We start from the raw sequence: 21,584 nt of genomic DNA, 5'->3' as shown, positions 1-21,584 counted from the left end.
CCTCTTTTTCGCTCGCGCTCTCTCTCTTTGTCTCTCTTCTTTTGCACCCTCGCCAATCCTGTCCCTTCTCCCGTCATTGCGGCGGATTCTCGTGGGCACACGTGTCGCCAGAGGCGGCCGTGCCCTAAAACTTTCGACGAGGTAGAACAGCGATTTGTCGTCTTGCGCGACGTGTACTTCCGGCAAGATTGAGACGGTCGCGGTGAATTACATAACAATTAAGCGGAAATTAAATTAATCGTACCTTTGCCATGCTAAGAATGTTAACTGGTTTAGATTAATTTTAATCTGGAGAATGTCTAAAAAATTTACCAAGATTCTTCCTGAAAGTTCTTAAAAGTTATTTATAAATGAAAATTTTATGTCTCTGATATTACATTAGATGATGTTCTAGTAAAAGAATTATTTGCTGCATTTGAAAAATAAAGGATTTAAGTTTGTTTAGCTTTAGTCCGTCGAATTTTGGATATTTCTTTGATGATGACGCAGCAAGAAAGAATGAATGCGCGAAAGCTTATTAGCAAGAGGATTCATCGAAAACAGAAGCTGCGTGCGAAGGAAGCTTTCCTCTATCGGGAATTACTTAAACCGGCTTTACGACTACCGGAAACTACCGCCCCTGTTGAGGGGATTCCGATGCATTACCGTATTAGTCGCCGCGCTTAGAAAGGGTTCCTGCAAATGTAAAGTAGATTATAGACGGGCCTATTTTAATCCTTTTCACCCTTTTCGCGTGCACCTGCTGGCCTACGTGTTCACGTCGATCAGCTCGCGAGTCGAAAGCGCGTGATATACGTACTATACAGTTTACCGAAAGAATCGCGATCGATAACTGTGTTTATATGTGCCATTCGCTCACTCGTCGTTACGCGAACGTGAATTGTGGTTATAAATAATGGTCACGCTAATTTCGCAAAAGTTTCCGCGGAAAATAACAATTCTGCCTATTTCAGTCCATTACATCTCCGTACATAGTCGCGCAACGATGTATAGTCAGCGTAATAACATCCACTACTTTCCTCTGTCTTTTTAAGTTTTTAGTCGTGGAATAAAATGCCAGGGGTAGCAAGTGCGTACGTCGTTTTTCAACGGTAAAGTGTCTCTGTATCCTCCGTATCGTGGCGTATATAGTGCGGCAAAAGTTTTCTAAGTAGCGGTGTGTTTGCGTTCTCTTGCGCGGCGCGGCGTTTCGACGCGCGTACGCGAATTATCGCGCACATGTCGCATTCCCACATTAGGGAGACTTTCATCGCGTACTTCGTTCGTTTACGTGCATCAGAACGGGAGAAAAGCTTCGTCGAATTTGGATATATTTTCAATGTAACAATCGCGTTACCGTCGGTATCACGCTACGCTCGTTACCAAGAACGGCACGAGTCATTGTAAAAAGTGCATATCGCATTCACTCTATCGTATCGGCAAGAATTACGTTATGTTGAGAGCATCACGTAAGAACGAATGATTCGTATCAAGATTGATTTCGCCGAGTAATTTCGTTGTGTCTCGCGGTTTCTTATTTTCATGAAAACGTATACCGTTCGTGTCCTCAGATTTTGGTCGGACTCGTCGCACGTCGCCCGTGGAAATCGTAAAAGTTTCACGGGACACGATGAATTATTCCTGCCGTGGAAACGCAAAACTGCGGGAAACTTTCCTCCGGCGAGGCGAATCGCTCCTTGTATACGTCTACGTGCACGTATATGTATGCATCTGTGTGCACACGAGGCGTACGATGTACTCGTGTGCCGACGTCGCGGGGATCGGCAAAGACGAAGGGGTAAGAAGGGCCAGATCGCGGAATGAATGCGGGAAAGCAGTAGGATCATCGAGCAGAGGCCGCCGGCAACTTTGTTCCAAGACATGGAGGAAGGGTTAAACTCGGGGTGGGGAAAGTGAGCTTCTTAATGCGGGGGTGAATTTTATAGTCTCTACCGTTCTGAGATACGGTGGAAAAAAAATACACCGCAAATTTGCACTTTGCGATTTCTGTCTCTTCGGTTTCTTCGTGATTATATCCTACGTGAAACGCCTGAGAACACTAAAAATTACGTGCTGAGTATAATTTTTAATTCAATAACGATCGATCATCTTTATAATATACGAGTACAACACAGGCGCGCGCTATTTTATTTTTCAATATTAATAATGTTTTCGACTAATAATATTCATCTATTATTTATTATATGCACAATTATCAGCCTCTACCAAATTGTTAACCTCCACGCGAAGACATTTAATACGGCTTTTTTAAAAGTGGATTTGGCATATTGCGAAGAGTTTTCGACGATTAAAAATCCTTTAGATTTATGCCCGGTTTCTTCATACTTCTCAATAGCTATCTTCCAGATAACTAAAAATTTATTGTCTTCATTGAAACCTCTGATTACATATTTAACGGATAGTTATTCTTCATACTACTCACTTTTGACACAAAGTGTCTAGAATGTTATTATAAATTACCATATTCTGTCAGGTTAAAAAGGTGAAGAAAACTGATTCTACTAGATATTTTTTGGATAAAGTTATCGAGAGGTGAAGAAATTGGGCCTTAGAAATGAAAAAGTTCTAGCCATTAAAATTTTTTTCTTTTTCCGAGGAGTTCTGTGCTATTTATATTGTTAGTTGGCATATTGCCTAGAGTTCTCGATGATTTAAAATTCGTTAAAACAATAACTGAAAAAGTTCTAGCCATTAAAATATTTTTCTTTTCCGAGGAGTTCTGTGCTATTTATATTGTTAGTTGGCATATTGCCTAGAGTTCTCGATAATTTAAAATTCGTTAAAACAATAACTGAAAAAGTTCTAGCCATTAAAATTTTTTTCTTTTCCGAGGAATTCTGTGTTATTTATATTGTTAGTTGGCATATTGCCTAGAGTTCTCGATGATTTAAAATTCGTTAAAACAATAACTGAAACATTTCTAGCCATTAAAAATTTTTTCTTTTTCCGAGGAGTTCTGGGATATTTATATTGTTATCAGTACAACACAGGCGCGCGCTATTTTATTTTTCAATATTAACAATGTTTTCGAATAATAATATTCATCTATTATTTATTATATGTACAATTATCACACTCTACCAAATTGTTAACTTCCACGCGAAGACAGCCGCGCGATGGTAATCTACACTGAACATAACGCACAACGCGAATCGAGATAACCAATCAGCGTCGCGGAAAAGAGGCAACAATGATTTCGATTTGATTTAACACGGCTTTTTTAAGAGTGGATAAGTGTAATAGAGATAAATAGTGGAAGAAGAAAAAATGTAAGGAATAACATAGAGAACTTTTTCTCTTACAATTAGTAGAAACCACAATTGGCATTATCATCAGTGTAGAATCATTGATGCATGTCCATCGAGTTGAGCCAGCTGGCAAGGGGGATAATGCAGAATGTCGCGAACACTCTCAAGGATTTCACCTGCTCCGTCGTTAGCACATAACATTTCGGTTTTGCTCGCTTCGGCCGTTCGGTGTCGACATCAAGTTCAATATCACTTAGGTTTACGGCGGCAATTATCATTTTACGATCGGCCCTGTATTCTTAGGGCTTTATTACCGGGATCCAGCCCGGTTCGGCGCGAGGCGTTAACACCGGTAAGAGCCATAATAACGACCGAAAGAAATACCCCTTTCTCTCCGAGGCGCGAAACGATAAATGCAGTTTTGCAGTTTCCAGAAAGCGTATCTCTGGTCTCCGCGTCATTCTCTCGCTCGTCTTTAAATGAGTCAACTTGCGCGTTCTCATTTATGATATATTTGGATATTTGGAGGAGTGTAAAAACATCTTTTTCTGTGGCATTAATACAATATTTTGGTACATTGAAAAAAGTAATTTTACGTAATTTATGTAATTTTATTCTGATGCTCTTAAAATACTCAAAATACTTTGAGGTATCGTCGTTTGATTATAGACATTTTTCCTTTTCTTTCTCTCTCTTTCCTTGTCTCCTTTCCTATAAACTTTTTGTTGCCAGAACAAATTTATTTAAATTTGCGCAATCGATTAGATTTGCAAAATTATTAAGCAAAGATGAGAGCGAGCATCAGCAGCAGATCCCGAAGGGAGAGCGAATGGATTCCGGGCACATTTTTTCCTCGACATGTTCGGGATTCGATGTGTAATGGAAAATTTAGGGCTGCTGCGGACGATAAATTTGCGGCTGTCCACTCGAATATTTTCCGTGTTTTAGGCGCCCAGGGATCCAGGGACTATCTTGACCGTCGCGCTCCCGAAGGAGACGTCCCATTGCCCTTGCATATTCACAAATCATTCGTAGATAGGGCAACGAATCCCTACCCCACGGGACACCGTCTCCTCGCTTTTCTTGTTTTTTTTTCTTCTCATATTTATCCAAATCGCATCTACAAATAACGACATATCCTGATATTATGTATGTGCTATATTCAGCATTTTTCTTCCTAATATCTTTTAATAATCACAGCCAACAATGAACTCAGTTGACAGTTCCAATTTAGCTTTTTAATTCAAACAGTTTTTTGATTCACGGACATGCTATTTTTAAGTATGAAAGAAAACGCTAGCATTCCAAGCTAATTTTAAATTGAAATGTGGGAAGGGGCAGAGACGCATTCACGGTCTCGTTTATCGGAACATACGTTCTGCCGCAGCAGCAACGTTAATGGTATCCAATTGTCGATGCAATCTTCGATGGCCAGTGTCTGAACTTCGATTGTGGTTGGCTGACGTAGGCTGTCGCGTGAACTGGAGCTAACTGTTAGCATGTAGATACGTCGAGAGCAGTCGATACGTTACACCGTGTGACACCGTAGACGTCGGTGTGAACCCGCCAGAAACGACATCCCGCTCCCATGTGGCAGGCCAGTAATAGGAGTTGGCGAAACCTGTCAAACTTTTCAAAGAGATACGAGTCAAATTTCTCTCAGTCGACATGATAAATATGAGATAAATTAAAAGCAGGTTTCCTCGTCATTTAGCGCGTCTAGCACGCCCACATGGGAATTTACCTCACAGTTTAATAATTTTTTCGAACTCATCGATAAGATGATGATGATGCAACGTGAAAAATTAAAATTTGGCCAGAAGGTTTTTTCGCGATATCTTCACACACAGGGATAAATTAGTCGATTTTTATGTTAGCAGAAGAAAAACTTATTTGTGAAGCGATCGAACGCGATGCGGCAATCGATATTAGTAGTACGCTGTACAACGTGAGAAGTTCTTCTTTGACGAGTCGATTGGGAAGGGATAAAAAAAACGGTGGGTAGGACAACTTGTTACTTAAATCGCTACGAAGCTAGGAAGGGGGTCTGCTCGTCGTCGTCGGTGAAACCTTTCCTTTGTTCCTTGCAAAAAAGTCGTCGGGCATTCGCGTCTCTGGTTTTGTTTCGGCATTTCTTAATGCACCGTAACCCAGGAGAATCAAAGGATGACAAAGTCTGGTGATATCTCTGCTGGGTCTCTCTCTTCCTGTCTTTCTCTTTCTCTTGCTCGCATCTTTTTCGAGTCTTTATATCGTACTTTTTCGTTCTTTTTTATCTCATCCAAGATTTTACTCTCATTTTTCTCCATTTTTGTGCGCAAAAATAACAGACGGAGCAAGCTTATGTTCGCTCCATTATTTTCTACATAACGCAGTATCCGGATAATTGAGTTCCCCAGTTCGCAGGTGAATTATCCGCAAGAGAGACCTGTCACGAAATCACCCCTTCGTTGGGGAAAACTTCGGTGCTGTTGAAACGCCGTGCTATAGCTGACGATAATTGCATCGATTAGTGAGCAAAAGAACGACGGAAGTATCTTGTCTCGGGTCGTCAGTAGTAACTGTCATTATTGTAGAGCATTATGTAGAGATATAAATAAATGTCAGAAAAATATATTGTTGCGTCCGAGACCGTGGTTTGCTCACACGCATGCAATTATTCTAGTCGCAACACAAAATATTGAGTGCAACTCTTTTTCTCTTTCCTTTTTATAAAACTCTGTGAATTTAGTTGAAAATGCATAACAATAATACCTTTGGAAAATATTGTCTCCCATGGATTTTTCTTTTCATCAAATGAGTTTTCTTTGCCTGGCTAATTCCCACATTCCCATCTCTCTTTCCCTCTCTCTTTCTTCCTCTCTCGCCGGCTATCCTGCATCTCGCGGCAGGACGTAATTAAAATTGCAAATCCGAGTTAACCAGTATACCCAGACGTCTCGCTCTAGTCAAAGGCTCTTTCGCGGACCGCGCGCATTTGCGATACAAACAAATTTGTTTATTTTTATTTGGCTTTCACGGGACCCCGAGGAAAGGAGATTGCCCATCCAGAGATTGGTCACCCGGAGAACAGGCGGAGAGAAACGAGACGAAGGACGAAGGGCGAGGACGATCTAAAGGCGGGGAGGACAAATGGGGACCGAGGAAGCTTGGAAAAAGTTACACTCGCCCACCACGAGGCGGTTCATTAGGTATTGTAATCCGCGCCGGTTCCGCCGCTAATGAAGATAATGGCATTAAAGCATTTGGCAGGTACCAAACGGAGTGCACAAAGCCGATCGTTAATTCGATCATGGCAATATCGGCGAACGGAAGAAAAAGACTCGACGAGTTCCGAGTTGCTCGTAAACTCCGCGCCTAACAGTTAATGACGCCGAGTGTTCCATGGACTCGAGACTCGAGCGAGACGGGGTGCCAGAAAGCCTTTGAAATATAAGATCTTGATTGACTTGTCCCGGAGATGCATTAACAACAATTTGATTAATTCCTACCGAACCACGACGCTACATTTCTCTTAAGCTATTTTGTCTTTTAATTGCTTATTGAAGTTTTGTAACGAATGTAAAGTTGCAATTAAAGAGGAAGACTTGATAAAAATGCTCTTCACATCGACAATTTTAAAAGAGCGCGCATCTCGCAATAAAGGAATCATTTTTTAAATATAGCATTCGAAGACTTTTTTCAAGTCGAATTTTTAAATTTAGAAGAACGCGTCAAATTATGATAAATTATCGAGATACTTTGTGCATTGTGTCTTTATTTGTAAAAAAAGTATCTTTTTTTTTACCGCGTTAAAGGAAATCGTGAACGAAAAAAAAGTTTGTCCAGAATTTCTCCTGTTATTATAAATTTACAGTTGTACTTGTAGAAAGCGAGCTGAATTATTCGAAGTTAACTGGGAAGACCTCTTAACAGTAATAGCCAGCAACTGACACAAGTTTGCAACAGATTAGTATAGGAATTATTAGCTAAATTATTGAGTACCCGATTAAATTATATTTTCGTAGCTCGATTTAGATCGAAATAATATCGCTTCGTAACATGTAATTGTAATTACATGCGATAGATGGTCTCAAGGGGGTAGGTCCACTTAAATGACACGCCGTTAATGGAAAGTCCTGGCATTACCGGGGGTGGTTCGTACGGGCAGCAGATGCGAGACTCGCGTCGGTGGAGCTGTGTGTGTCTTAGAAAGTAAACAAGTTGCTGGTCGCCCGGTAAATATAGCGTTAATAAAATATACGCACTCGGCGACCGTCGCGCTGGCACTCTTCTAACGTTTACTTCTCCACTATCAAGCGACCTTAATTCCCGTTGAACTCTTGGTAATTATGGTAGTTTAGTACCGCACGGCGCTACGAAGAAAAAGGGAAGCGGCGACAGAGTACCCAAGCACGGGCCGTTAAGTATTCAAATTGTATTTAAATTGTTACCGTTACTTCGGCGTTATTCGTCCGTCTCGTTTGCCATCGCATTTTATCGAGCTTCTTTCTGAGCCTCCCTTTTTCCTTTCCTGTTTGGCGCTTATTTAATTCGGCGAAACCTCAATTATTTTCTGTACTTATCCAGTATCGAGTGATGTGTCTGCTGAATTACACTTAGGCTGATTATTTTAATTATTGCCACGTTAGAACCTCGATATGTATCTCAAGAGTACAATTCGTTCGGTAAATGCATTTGGAGAACGCTCGTGTAAATCTAGCAATATTCGTCAGCACACTCGAACACGGTATTCAGGATCTATCTCTTTTATACCGCACTTCGGCTTATATACTTCTCGTTCGTTTTCGAAGGAAGAGGGTTCATCCGATTCGCGGCTCGCGATCTTTACGTCCGCGGGATCGCCGGGCGAGAGGTAAAAAGGCAGCCCCCGGCAGGTTTTAACGTCGAAGAGGATACGCCGCGAAGAAGAAAGGAGAGATGCGGCCTGGCAAGCTCTCCGCAGGAAGGGCGGAAGGGCCGAGGAACGGACGGCCAAGGTTTCCCGTAGGTGATGTTGTAGCCCCGGGGTGATCGAAAGGCGGCGGGAGGCTGCGTGCGGGCGAAATGAAGCATTCCTTTACGAGGGCTCTTACTGCTCGTAAAGTCGACTTTATGATGATAATTACAGTAGAGGGTAGTAAATCTGGTTGGCGGAGGGCCTCTCTCGCGCGGCGAGCCAGCTTGTACAACGGTTCTCGGCCAACGCGTCCTTCCGGCGTACGCACAGCTCTCGCTCGCGCGAGCGAGCGCGTAAACGCGCGCGTTCCGGAACTTCTCTGTATAACGCGCGTAGCTCTCTACGTGCGCTAGGTGGAAATAACGCCGTCGCGTTAAACCGGGGCTGCTCCGTTCCGGGTGTCCGCAGCACTCCGGATCCTCGCACATTACCGACACGGGGATTCTTCTGCGGAACGGTCATTGACGGCGCCTAACGGGCTCATTAGGCCAACGATCGAGCCTTTACGGCGGAGCTCTGTACGTACCTCTGCACACGAACTGGAAACGCAGCCCGGTATCTATCTCGCGCATTTCGAGCTATATTGTCTACACTGCCGTATTCTGCTTGATGATGTAATAAACGGAAAAAAGTTTTGCGATGACACCGAGAGGTCGACGACTAGCTGCGAAAGGCAACATACTTTCGTCTTGAGCAAGCATAGTCATCAAAGGTTGCCATTAATTTGCTAAAGGAAGAAATATGTCAGATTGTGGATGCGGTAAGAAGGGATTTATTTTTGTGAATAAAGATCGCTACGTAGTTAGGGAAATGCAAATGTGATTGATATCGCGATAAACGAGCATATTTTGAGACAGTGTGCGAAGAGCGGAGTCGCATGTAACAAATTTCCGCGAGCCAGCTATGAGACCTCCGTCACAAAGTAGTTAATAATTACTACTAATTGCCATGAAACGATGCAGCATCCCGTCTGGCATTGCACAATTATGAACTTTGTTGCGGCTAAATTTCCTTCTATCGTTTTACCCGCACTAACGGAACTTTGCAACTTGCATCGTCGCATATCTCAGATGCAAGATTAAATAAAGGAATGTTTGATATTTATTAACGAAATAGTTGGCACATCAAAATCAATTGAATCATTTGTAGAGTTTGTAATTATATTGTATTCTCAAAATTTGATTTTCATAGCACTTTTGATGCAACTTATGTAAATAAATTATTCTCGATAGATTTATCGATGAATAATGAATAAAATTTGAAAGTTTTATGTCATCTTAATTTGTTAAAAAATTCAAAACTACACTTAAAATATTAAATACCGTGTTTTCCATAATTTTGTGCATAAAAAGGCGATTTGGCGATAGGATTACGACAAGTTGGCGAGGTTTCCAGTTCTTCGTGAATCTCTCGCGTGTATCTAGAAGCAGTTATCGGTGGGTGCAATCAAGCAAATCATGAAGTTGTTTGGAGAATCCGGCCGGCGGGGTCGACAGGGTCGCACAAGCATGCCCTTAAGTGCCCTAAGGAGACTCCTTTTCGTTCCAACCCCACTGGTCTGACGCCCTTACGTTCACGAGCTGGTGTACGAGCAGCGAACGAGGGTGGCTGGGTGGAGTGGTCGGTCGTTCGGATACGAGCATCGGATACGAGCATCCTAGGAACTCTGTTCAGTTCGTTGATGCACTTCAAGCCCATGGTATGGTATTCATGTCCTATTTATGGGATCAGCAACAATCTTTCTAAGCTGACGAATTTCCGAAAGTTTCTTGCCAAATCTTAAAACAAATAAGTTTCCCTTAAACTTTTGCATTTAACATGTAATAATATATATTAGTAGTGAAGACAGCTTTTCTGCTAACGAATATGTAAACTCGTTAACATTGTAAGCAAAATTATTATATCAAAGACACGTACAAAACAAATACAATTTAATGAATAATTTTTCTCTACTAATGTTGCGCACTCATGCTTTTATAATAATTTTGTATAAGACAATTTGATTTTTATCTGTATAGTTTGTTTTTTTATATGTATTCTATAGAATGCAATAATGCAGCGTAATTTTTGCGCGTTTCTTATAAATGCGGACATATTTCCATAAAAAATAGGTATTATATTTTTATCGTTCGTGTGGTTAGAAAACTTTGCTACGTTGCAGAACATTTGTTTCTCAGGGAATTTTGAATCGGGGCACGGGTTATGCATCAGCGTGAACGTTTTACATCCCCGAGCATCTCTCTTCGTCCGATGCGCGAGGTACCTTTCGGCTTCGTTTCCATATCGAATTACATACGAGAAAAAGTTTCCGGTCTGGCTTCGAGAGGGGATGAGGTACAAGTTTGATATGGATATGGGGAGTCGAATATCTCCACCTATCTCGTTTCCTCGTCTTTTTCACGGTATATGTCCCGACAACCGACGCCCCGACGTTTCCCAATACTTTTTTCAGGTGATAGGACGGTCTCTGATTTGTCCCTGGCTTTAATCTCAAGATTGTCCGGCGCTGAAAGCAATATACGAGCCGGCTTTTGCAATTGTGCACGGTACCATCACATCCTTCAAAAGGATACATAAAACGCTGTAAACGTTTGATGAAGACCTTTTATAATAATTCTTTTTTATAACTTTTTATAAGGGACGAATCAGAAGATTTTGATTTGATTGTGACAATGTTTGGTATGTGCGAGTGCATAATGCATAAGTGCATAATGAGATCAAAAACCGTGATTCAAAAAATATGAGAATAATCTACATACGATGTTTAATGATGTAAATGTCTACATGTTTTTTGTACGAAATATCGCATACGTTTATATTATTTATATTATTATGAGTTATAAATTAAATACATAGTACGATCTTTATTAGAGAGAGATTATATCGGCACTCAAGATTCTGTTTTAATCTTTGTACTTTTAATCAAAATTTCAAGGATAGAAAACATTTGTTGTCGGAGTCAATAACTGATTTTATATAAGAGACATTGCGTCATCGAAAGTTACATATCAATCGATAGTGATTATATGCTCTTGTCTTAACGCTCTTGTCTGAACCACTGAGGTCGCGAAGGTTCAGCTACGGTCAACGGTTTGCGTGCGGAGTGTCCGAGCAACTGGCCGAGAGTTAATTTGTCAATATTGCTAATCATGCGCACCGTAATCAAATAAATCGACCAAGTTCTGGCGACGGTCCGTGCAGAATCAATTTGCTTCCTCCTGGCCTTCCAGTCGCCTGGGTTTGCGCAAGGAATTGGCCACTCTGAATTCAGGCGGTGGTCCATTCATCTGGAAACACGATACAAACTGCGTGGGAATGTGGCAAGGAAGGATGATTTATTGTTCTCCGTCGCGTACTGTTTTAGTTTTAGCGGACACTTTCTTCAAGTATTTCACAATTAATAGCGACAAGTAGTAAGTAAAATAAAGAAGCAAACAGAAAGCGTACTTAAAAGAAAAATTTAACTTGCAAGTAAAGAAAGACAACTTTTTCAAAGTACGTTACTTCTATTAATTTGCAATTGGTTCGAGTGCAAAATGGTTCTCATAGTCATGGTAACTAAATTACGAGACGTGCTTGTCGGTGATGGAACGCGATCAACGTCCTGACAAATGTCGTCGACATCGCGAGTAGTCCAAATTTGAATTAGATGTCTGCGCGTGGCAAACGGAAACGACGGCTGTTATCGGAAAAGGACTGCGGCAGGAGCGGCACGAGAAGGAGGAAAGGAGGAGGAGGAGGAGGCATTTGTAATTCCGATTAGCCGGTACCCGGTGCAGTCGCCAAGGGGAAGACGCGAAACTTACTTCCGGGGAACTTACATGCAGCGCGCGGCACTTTTAGCTCGCACGTTTCGACAGTTTTCGTGATAGGAGGTGGCCTTGCAGCACTCGCGAGACAGGAATATTCGAGACCAGCACTACTGCCACTTCTATACGTGACGTCGAGATGTACGGCTCTCGCTTGCCATCTCTGTCCTCCCGTCTCACCCTCTCATCCTTTTCTCTCGGGCTCTCTCGCCATCCCTGTCTCTTTTCGCGTCCCTCTATCTCTCCTTCACTTTCTGTCCCTCTCACTCACTCTCTATCTCTCATGAATAGCATTGCGATAAATTCGATTAAAACTTCCGTGGTCCTCGGTGGCTTCCAACCCACCCCTGTGCGCTGTGCAAGGGGAGGGAGAAAGGACAAGGGACAAGAAGTCGCGGAAAATCCAGTAAACAGTCGTCACGGCTCGATCGATGAATGCAGTGTACTACTGAAAGCCAGCCGACTGAATCCGTCTCTGATCGGTATTATCAGTAATTTAAAGTTGGCTCGGACTCGGGTAGGTAACATTTCGAAGCCGAATGACATTGGTATCGCTCGTGATTCCGGTGTGTGCAAGTAGCTAGAACGTGCCGTTACGATTTGCGACGGCTTAATGTCGGCTTCATCGTACTTCAGTAGGTTTAGAGTACTGCATTGTGGTCAGCTTGCAGGGAACAATCTTTTCCTGATTTCAATTAACATTGATATAAAAAGCGGATGACGATATCAGAGTTACAGAAATTAAATCGCAGACGCTTTTGCATCTTTAATGAAATTTTGCTAATAATAGTATAATAATAATAAATATATATTTCGTGAAATATGTATAAATCCAAAATCTTTATAAAAAGATTATTACTCCTTCAATTATAAATGTTCTCCGAGGATACACATTTTCCAAACGAACACACACCATTTATATACACTTAATTTGTAAAATACCAAATCAATTTAATTAATTTAACTTGTTAGCAAATAATAAAATGCATTCTGCTAACAGTTATTATTATTAAATAGTCGGTACACTTCTCGCAAAGAGGTCCCGCGCTTAATTCTATCTGTAACACCCCACGTTGTTTTTTCGTAACTGTTCTTAATTACTGCTTGTTCCTCGTTGCGCGAGCTCGGAGCTGGATGAGGAAGCAGGTTCCGGCGACCTGGTGGTTCATAATTCATCTTCAGGAGCGACGGAAAAAAAAGCTCGGGCCTTTCTAGGTGGAGTTGAGCGGATCGTGAAAGAGGAGCTGTGTGCGAGGAGAAGCCACGCTGCTCTCTCCTATGGCTACATACTTGAGAAAGTTTCAGGCTCGCGGCAGGATAGCGGACGTAGCAAGGGGCGCGAAACAGTTTTGAAGTGCTTGCTAAATGTTGCGGAAAATAATGACTGATGGTAGTTGCGCCCTAAGCAGGACTGGCCTGCCTTCGACCACCGTCAACATGATAACCATCGTTACCAGTAACATCGACACTTCCTTTCATCGGAAAGGCGATTGGTGCTTGATGTCCATTATCTATCGCGTTGCATCATGCACTTTTTCTCGTTTGTATTGCTTTAACGACAGATTTCAAAAAAAGGGAAAATCGTGCCGGGAAAAAAATTGCTTCCAACTGTCTTGGCAGATCAACATTGAGCATCTTTCTGAGGTTTCCTAGTTTCTTGAGGACAAGTTCCGAGGAGCCGTTATTTATATCACTTTCACGATCCATTTCTCAATTTCATTCGCAACTAATCGGACTTTACATTACGGGAAAGTTTCGCGAACGTAATCTCTACATCGTACGAATGCAAAGCAATCGGGGAGCAGAGAAAAGTAATAAGACCGCGTTTTCGAGTTTTACGATTTCCATCTGACATAATGCCACGATCGCCGCGAGTGTCTTAAAAATTTTAGAGCCGTGTCCTCGTGAAAAGCGCACGTCGCTGGGAAAATAAAAATTTGTAGTCGCGCTGAGAAAAATCTACGTCGCATGCTCAAGTGGAGAATGGAAATTTCCAAAATCGTAGTAATAAATTACCGCGGACGGTACATGGCACGAATTATTGCACTTGCAAAATAAAACTGTGATTTATTGCTGATGTTATGCTTATGTCGTATGAATGAAGTTACGAAGAGCGCTTGTCTTCCGCTTATTACTCGACTGCTCTCTTTAAATTCTCTGATATATTTGGCTGCCGGTGGCGAAGAGGTTGTTGTTGTGACTTTGAGTACGCGCACCCGGAACCGAGTTCCAAACGGAGGCGTATTGTCCAAGAGTTGGGAGTAGGTATTGTCGACCCTTCCAATATATCATCGTGCCAGGACACCAACTTTGGCCAATAATCCCCTAAACATACTTAGACCAGCTGAATGCCACTGACGCCCGGTGGCATCTAAGCCGAATTGAAAATGAATCATGTCGATCGGACCTTTCGTGCCTAATGTTCCAACTGCTACTTCCAATATTTTGTCCAAATAGTTTCATCTTGCAGTAATATCTCCGCCTGGATTGATTACGTTCATTTCGCGATCTTTGAACTCTATAAAAATAAAATAAAAGAAATATATAATATTGACACTGAAAGTTGAGGCATTTCAATTATTTTTAAAAACATGTTGAGATAGTAAAAATGTAGTTTGACAGATAATATTTTTGAAAAAGACTATTCTTATTGAAAATCATATTTACTTAAAAAATATTAATTAATTTGCTAAAATTATCCAATAATTGGATAAAATATTAAAGTTTTGAAATGACTCAGTACTCCTTGCCTTGTTAAATTGTGCAGCGATTTAACTATTTCTTTACGTTACTTAAAGTGTCAAAAAAATAAGACTTGCATATGATACATGTCTTGACTTTGAAATCTCTGAATGTCCGAAATCTTTACGAGGGCAGCGAAAGAGAAGTCTAACGTGATCGGATCTTATTCTGCGTGCCGCATGTTAAAATGCATCTGAAGATGCGAATTCCGACTCTATCCACTCGGCGTGTCTTAAGTTTTCGACTCTAGCAATGTCAGTGGTTTACGAGTCCCAGTTTTCGCGGACATCTTGTACGCTCGGTACGTATACATACATGCACAGACAGCACGCGCACAGACGCAAACTGAGTCTGCCAGAACGTTTCTGGAGTAGGTAACTACTTGTTGTTTACGGGGAAGTAACTTTCCTGCGAACGAATCGGCTCGCGCGAGAACTTTCCAGGATGTATGCTCTTCAAAGTTAATGCCCCGGTAACGGCACTGCCTGGTGTAGTGTCCTCGAGGGCTTTTCGTTCTCCTTCGACACTGGGTCTCGGTTAATAATTCTTCGCCGCTTCCGTTTGAAAGGACGAACATCGGAACCGGAAACAAACGACGCGCCGACTTGACTTTAAGTCTTTCGCGTTCTAAATCGTGCTTTTTGCAGCTACAATTGAAGCCTCGACTTGAACAACCAGGCGGAATTGTAGTTTTGACAAATGAGTGATCTCTTCTTCAACGTTTTGTAAATAAAATCTTGATCGGTGCAAGAATGTATTTGGAAAATGTACGAATGATACTGTAAAGGTAAAATAAACTTTCTTTACGTTCACGTAAACATTTCTGGAACCGTTGTATGCGCTGATGTAGGTTATAAAGTTTTAATTTTATTATCCATCAATCAAATTTCAACGCATGATGTATGGTTTACAGTGTTTCCATAAAATTTGAAACTTCTTTCTGACTCCTTGACTGCTAAAAAATGCCTTCTAAAAAATGTTGCAACTACTTGGAAGGATGATTAATTTTAACCAAACAATTATTGAAGATTTATTAATATCTTCCTTGATTTAAAAATATCTCAGTGACTCAACAAGAGTTGCGAAAAAGTTTAGTTTAAGCTAATAAAAGTATGTATAAATGAATGGAAGCATTACAACTTCCAGTTGCTCGCGCATAATCGTAGAAACTGACTTTTATACGAAGGAGCGCATGAAACCATCGATATTACACGGAAGTTTTTCGAAAATTCCACTCTATTTTTCCTATTGCACCCGAGAAGTGTGTCGCATACAGCTTCGCTCGCACGTGGTAATATTACGTGGCGTTTTATCCCAGCCTTCAGGACACGCCAGCGCGACGCCCGAAGTGGAAGAACCGAGATGTTGTAAGACCGGGCAGTCGGCGTGGCCCGAAAGCGTGCGCGTGTGGACGGCCGGCGAGAATTAGAGCGAGAGCGTGTGGGTGGGTGAATAAGCGTGGGTGGCTCGGGGGGAGGTTGGGGGTTGAAGATCGGGTTGGTGGAGGTGGTATCGAGGTCAGTGCGTTTTTCGCCTGCGCGTCGCGATGCGCGTTACGGCCCTGCACAAGGTGGGTCGTCAGGACGGTGGGCGTCGGCGTCCTTAGTGCGCCGGCCGGGTTTCGAACCTCGAACCCACGATTGGGCTTCCACCGTGGTACCAGGAACGCCCAGGACCCGCCAAAACCCGCGGGATAGCATATACGTGGGCGGCAGATACGCCTCCGTGTCTCGTCTTCTTCCTCTTCTTCTGCCTACCACCTTATTCTACTTCCTTTTTCTTTCACCTCCATTTTCTCCTCCCTCGTCGTCCCCCGCGGCCCCGCTCTCCGCCTGCTCTCTGCCTCCTCTCGTCCTGCTTTTCTTTCGCTTGCTCTTTTTTTCGTTACCAAGGCACGCAGCTGAGCGACTCGCTGCTCCACCATGATGCACCTACGTGTCTAGATGTTGCGGTGACGTTTTTCCACTCCTTGTCTTAATGCTCGGGCTTTCATGTGCCTCCTGACAATCTCGCTTTTATTGCTGAATGAGTATCGTCGTCTTGCATCGTGCTTGCCGCACGAGATGGAGTTCTTGAAATTACACGTGGCGTTAGTTTAATTGTAAGAGTTGTAAATATCAATCTGTAACGCTTCATCGAATTTGTTATATTGAGATATAATTTCTTTGACTTCCGCATTTCGTTCCATCAGTAACTATCAAATCGAAGTAACTACGATGTTGTGTAGTAGTCAGTCGTAAAGTCTTGTCGGCCTGTTTGCCAATCACTTACGGCGGTTTGTATAGCTCATCCGGTCTCGGTCTTATATCGCGACGCCGAAACGAAGAAGTAGATTTAGTCCTTACGTGTATTTAGCCTGGGAACCCATAAAACCGAATGGCTCGAACTTTGTCCGATAAAAGGCGTATTTCCTCCCTGCCGTACGCCTGTTCTGAAATATCTCCGATTCGGTCGCCGATGTCCCGTATAATTTCGATCATCAGGCCGAAATACTTTTATGATCTTCCAAGAGAACTTATGGAAATGTCGTCATTGTATCACAAATTGAAGACTTGTAGAATTAAGCTTTTGAAATAGATAATTAAAATTTACTTCTTGATTCATTTGGAGTAACTTCCATCCTACTAGATTTAAAATCTATTTTGAAAGAGAAACATCGTTAACTTTCGAAATTAGGATGTTGCAGCACATGTTTAATTTTGAAATTTGATGTTTAAGAAATTTTATCTTCTGGCAACAGACACACCGTGACTTTTGAATTCTCGAAAGTATCTTGCTGCGGTGCATCGGCAGTATTTACCGGTCTTCTAGCCGTATCGTGAACACGGCTCGAGAGGGATGGGTTAAGAAGGGGCGGTAAAAGGTCGTCTCTCAGCGGACGCGAAAGCCGTTAATGCCAAGAGAGAACCGAGGTAGTAGGTTTCTCCCTTCGGTAAACCGAGTTACGCGACTCGGAGAACCCTTTGCTTCTTTCCGGATCTAATTAGGGGCCCTTTGGAGCGGTGTAATGCGCCTTTAATCCAGTCGAGGCATCGCCCATAGGCGCCATACCGCCGCTGCCTCGGTCCTTCCCTTCGCGAGTTACTTTCGTGTCTTCGATCAGCGATATCGGTTTCACTGATGATCCACAAGGCGGGACCAGCGACTAATGATTCCCAACGGTGCGCGATATATCGGATTAATCGTCGTCAGCCTCGATAGTTTAGATGGTCTGATCATCCGGGCAGGGACGTTCGCGTACCTAAATGGCCACGACGAATTATTTAGCAGAAGGGAAATAAACTTACTTACGGCACTAAGAGAAAACGCGTCCCTTTGCCGCGATCAGCGTTTCACTCGATTCGCATTTAACGAGTTGATACGTGCTGATGCATCTCGAGATATATTTCGCAGTTAGAGTTGTTAGTAGAACGCATCTATAATAAATTAATGAATTATTTAAATAGTTGATTTATATTAATCAGAATCTTTTTTTAAAAAATATTTAAGTTTAAAGTACTAAAAGAAAATATATCGATATATTTTGTGCCAGGATGCAGCGTAGTATATAATTATATATACATTTTACTCCTATGTTATCAAAAAAGTTAAATATAATGTAACGTGAGCGTTCGAGTGCACTTTTATTTTATCACAGTGAAACTACGAATTACACGTGGAAATAAGGTTCCTTCGATAACGTCCAAAGTTTCTAATGGGGTAACCGCTTTGACGCGCTCTGCGTATTATGCAAAATCGATACGTTCTCTTTGTTTTCGAAGTTAGAAGTGATTCCTTTGTCAGTGACTTTCAGAACGGTTCCGAAGGATCGTCCGCTATTTAAGGACAATTTAATAGCGCGGACACGTCGTTTTATTGACTTATTTGTTTGTGCACATTTCGAACGGGTTGTTTGCGCCGGACATGCCGTGGCCGGCGATCGTACGCGCAGAGACACACCCCATTACTTACGATTCTTACGAGAGACATCCTTACGATTTTGCTATCCGTTCTCAATCGACTGGCTGCCGTCTATCGTCTAGCGTAATACCAGGAAGCTAACTTTCGAAAGATCTTTACGACGTGAAAATAGCGTTTGCAGATCTGAGAGCGCTCGCGACTCCTTTTGAAATCGGATTCATAACTGTGGTAATTCTATACTGACCGAGATTTCCTCGGAATCTTTCTTCGGTAAGTAACGTTGTGTCGTATTTTTAATTTATAACATTAATAACATTTAAACAAATGGTTGGGCAGCGTAAAAATATTTCTGTGCAAAACAGAATCTGCCTTGATGCTTTTTTGAATCTATTAAAGGAAAAAAAGTATGTAATTACTATCACAAGTATCTATTAAAATTGCATTCGCGCACTTCTTTCGTGTAGCATCAGCAGTTAATTTTTTTTATGAGAAGTATACGCAGTAATGCTAAAGATTCATGCTTTGCATCGTCTCATGCAAAGACGATGGTCTTCTGAAATCGCGTTTGCCGATTAAGAAACGCAAGGAAAGGTATGGAGGTCGTTTGGCTTCTGCACATCGTCCGAGGCAGGAAAGAGGGAAGAGGCTGGGGACTACCCCCTCGAGACGTATAACAGGCTTAGAGGGGAACCGAGTAACTCCGTATTTAACCCTCTCGCATGGCGGAGAAACGTGCACCACACGAGTTAAAAGACGACCGAGCTTGAGTGCCTTGCCGTGTTGATGCCGCGAGGGATGCGGTCACCCTCTCGGACCTTTCGTTCGACGACAATTAGCCTTCCACTCTAGGAGTACCGTCTCCCTTCATCCCTGAAAACGTCTCTGGTGATAATTAGAGCGACACATTGACGAAAGGTGTCTGCGGAGTCTGCATCGAGATCAGTTGTGCGCAGGGAGGCAAGGTATATTATAATATTACGTTATAATGAAACGTACGTGCAACATCCTTTCCACAATCTCGTATTCTTATCAAGACAGTCTTGCAAACGCAATGTCGCCCTTCCGCAACGTCGTCGATTCGATTTCTTCGTAACTGCCGCAATTTGCTGTTCGGTATCGTTGTGTTGCAGCGCGTTGACAAGATTGAAGGGACGGAAACATATTGCGTTAGTTGAATTTTGTCCGTACGATTCCGCGAGGGACGTACGTGGTTTGAAAGCATCGAGGAAATAGGGAAAGATACATGAAACCTCGGGGAGAGGGTATTATCATAGCGGTCATCGTGGTGTATGTAAAACGCAACGCGTAAAATATTTATAGCACGGAGGGGTCGATGCATTGCAACGTCGATGCGATCGTACGAAACACACGGCGTTGCTTTCCGCCACGATATTTCATCTTCGATATTCAAGAACAATCTTTTTATTGGCGGCCAAGCAGCTCCCGGTGCCTCTTATCAAGGAACGCCGGGCGACTTACCATTCTCTGAAATCTGATCGGACGGCGAGAGACGAACTTTCCAGTCGTGAGCAAAATGATAAGTTGGGAGAGCTTGCTCAAAATATTTCTCAGGATATTTCGAGATTTCATTTTGTTATCGTAGGAGAGAGTACTGTTAATATTACTAAATATTTTAGTTACTCCATTATTCAATATTTTAGTTCCATAATTAACTGTGAATCTAGTGAATCTGTTAAGCATCATGCTAATATAATTTTACAATGATTTCGCTTGCAAAAATAAACTGATATTCTTATAAAAATGTAGTTAAATATAGTTATTAGAAACGTGCACTGCATGTGCCATTATCACGTTGGATTTACATTTACATAATCGTTTAGGCGAAATTAATCTTACAGTATGATATTCAGCTTTCGTATGAAGTAATTCTATTTTACAGCAATTTACTTTTAATTAGTCTCTCGTCGCAGTTGATACGGTCGATTCAAAGATCGTTTGCACCTGCGGACCAAATTAGCTACTATGTAAACTCGCTGCCAACAAGTTAGCGTTCGGTTCGTGTGGAACTTGGAGGAACTAGGAATGCCGGCGCGTGAGAGTCCGCTGAGAGTCCGTGGAGCCAGCCGAGACCGGAAACGATGGTCGATTCGGGGGTCGATCTTGGAATCGGCCTGGAGAACGAAAGTGTGTTCGGGCTTTCCGGATAGATGGGGTGAAGAGGGGATGGGGTGAGAAGAAAATATTCAGAATTTAGCACGCTTATTTCACGGTCGCGGACGGCACGCGGACGAAAGTGTTTCGAACAAAGTTTTAACCGTGTCTAATGGCGAAACTTGGCGAACTCGGCCCCGGAGTTCGACTGCCGCCGGTAACCGCGGACGTAGGATGGCAGGCGGGGGATAGAGGGAAATGCGAGCGGGGAAAGTGTCGTAAAAAATATTTTAACGGGAGTCCACTTTGCGGAAACTTCCGTATCCGTTTCCCTGCCTCCTCCCTTTCTCGATTATCTGTCTTTCGTATTTATTTAGCGCGAAACCACCCCCTCGCGAGTCGCCTCGTTCCGTTCTGTTCCGTTCCACTCCCATCGCGAACCTTGACCTATCCGTGCAGTGGGGGTAGCACGACCTTGGCAGAAACAAGTGACCTTGAATATTACCGGGCGAAGACTCCCCCGCGACTCGATACCGAAGTTCCGAGACTTTCGCGTTGCGAAAGCGAAGAGTCTCTGTTGTCCTGAGCGCAGACTCTGTAAAGTTCGGCTACCTGGTAGAGTTCTGTAACCTGTGTTGCGGATGGATCTAATTCCAACTTTGTCGAGTACTTTTACAATTTCTCTAAATCTCTCAGAGACAGCGCCGAGTTCACGAATTTCTTGCGCAGGCAGACCGATACGCGGGGAAAAATAAAATCTCGCTGTAATTGCCAGCGGATAATTACATCGCAGATTTGTATCGTCGCGATGCGTGTCTTCTTCCTGTGGTATCT

The 21,584-nt window shown here is 42.6% G+C and overlaps 1 protein-coding gene across 5 annotated transcripts in view; it reads left to right on the top strand.

The window, feature by feature from the left end:
* The window catches only part of LOC105284577 (mucin-12), a 275,050-nt gene that overhangs the window by 37,356 nt on the left and 216,110 nt on the right, over positions 1-21,584 (top strand). The window lies entirely within an intron of this gene.

The sequence above is a fragment of the Ooceraea biroi genome, chromosome 6 (assembly GCF_003672135.1).
Source record: "Ooceraea biroi isolate clonal line C1 chromosome 6, Obir_v5.4, whole genome shotgun sequence".
Classification (NCBI taxonomy): domain Eukaryota; kingdom Metazoa; phylum Arthropoda; class Insecta; order Hymenoptera; family Formicidae; genus Ooceraea; species Ooceraea biroi.
Note: the sequence above shows the minus strand (reverse complement) of the source record. Positions and strands in the feature narration are given on the sequence as shown.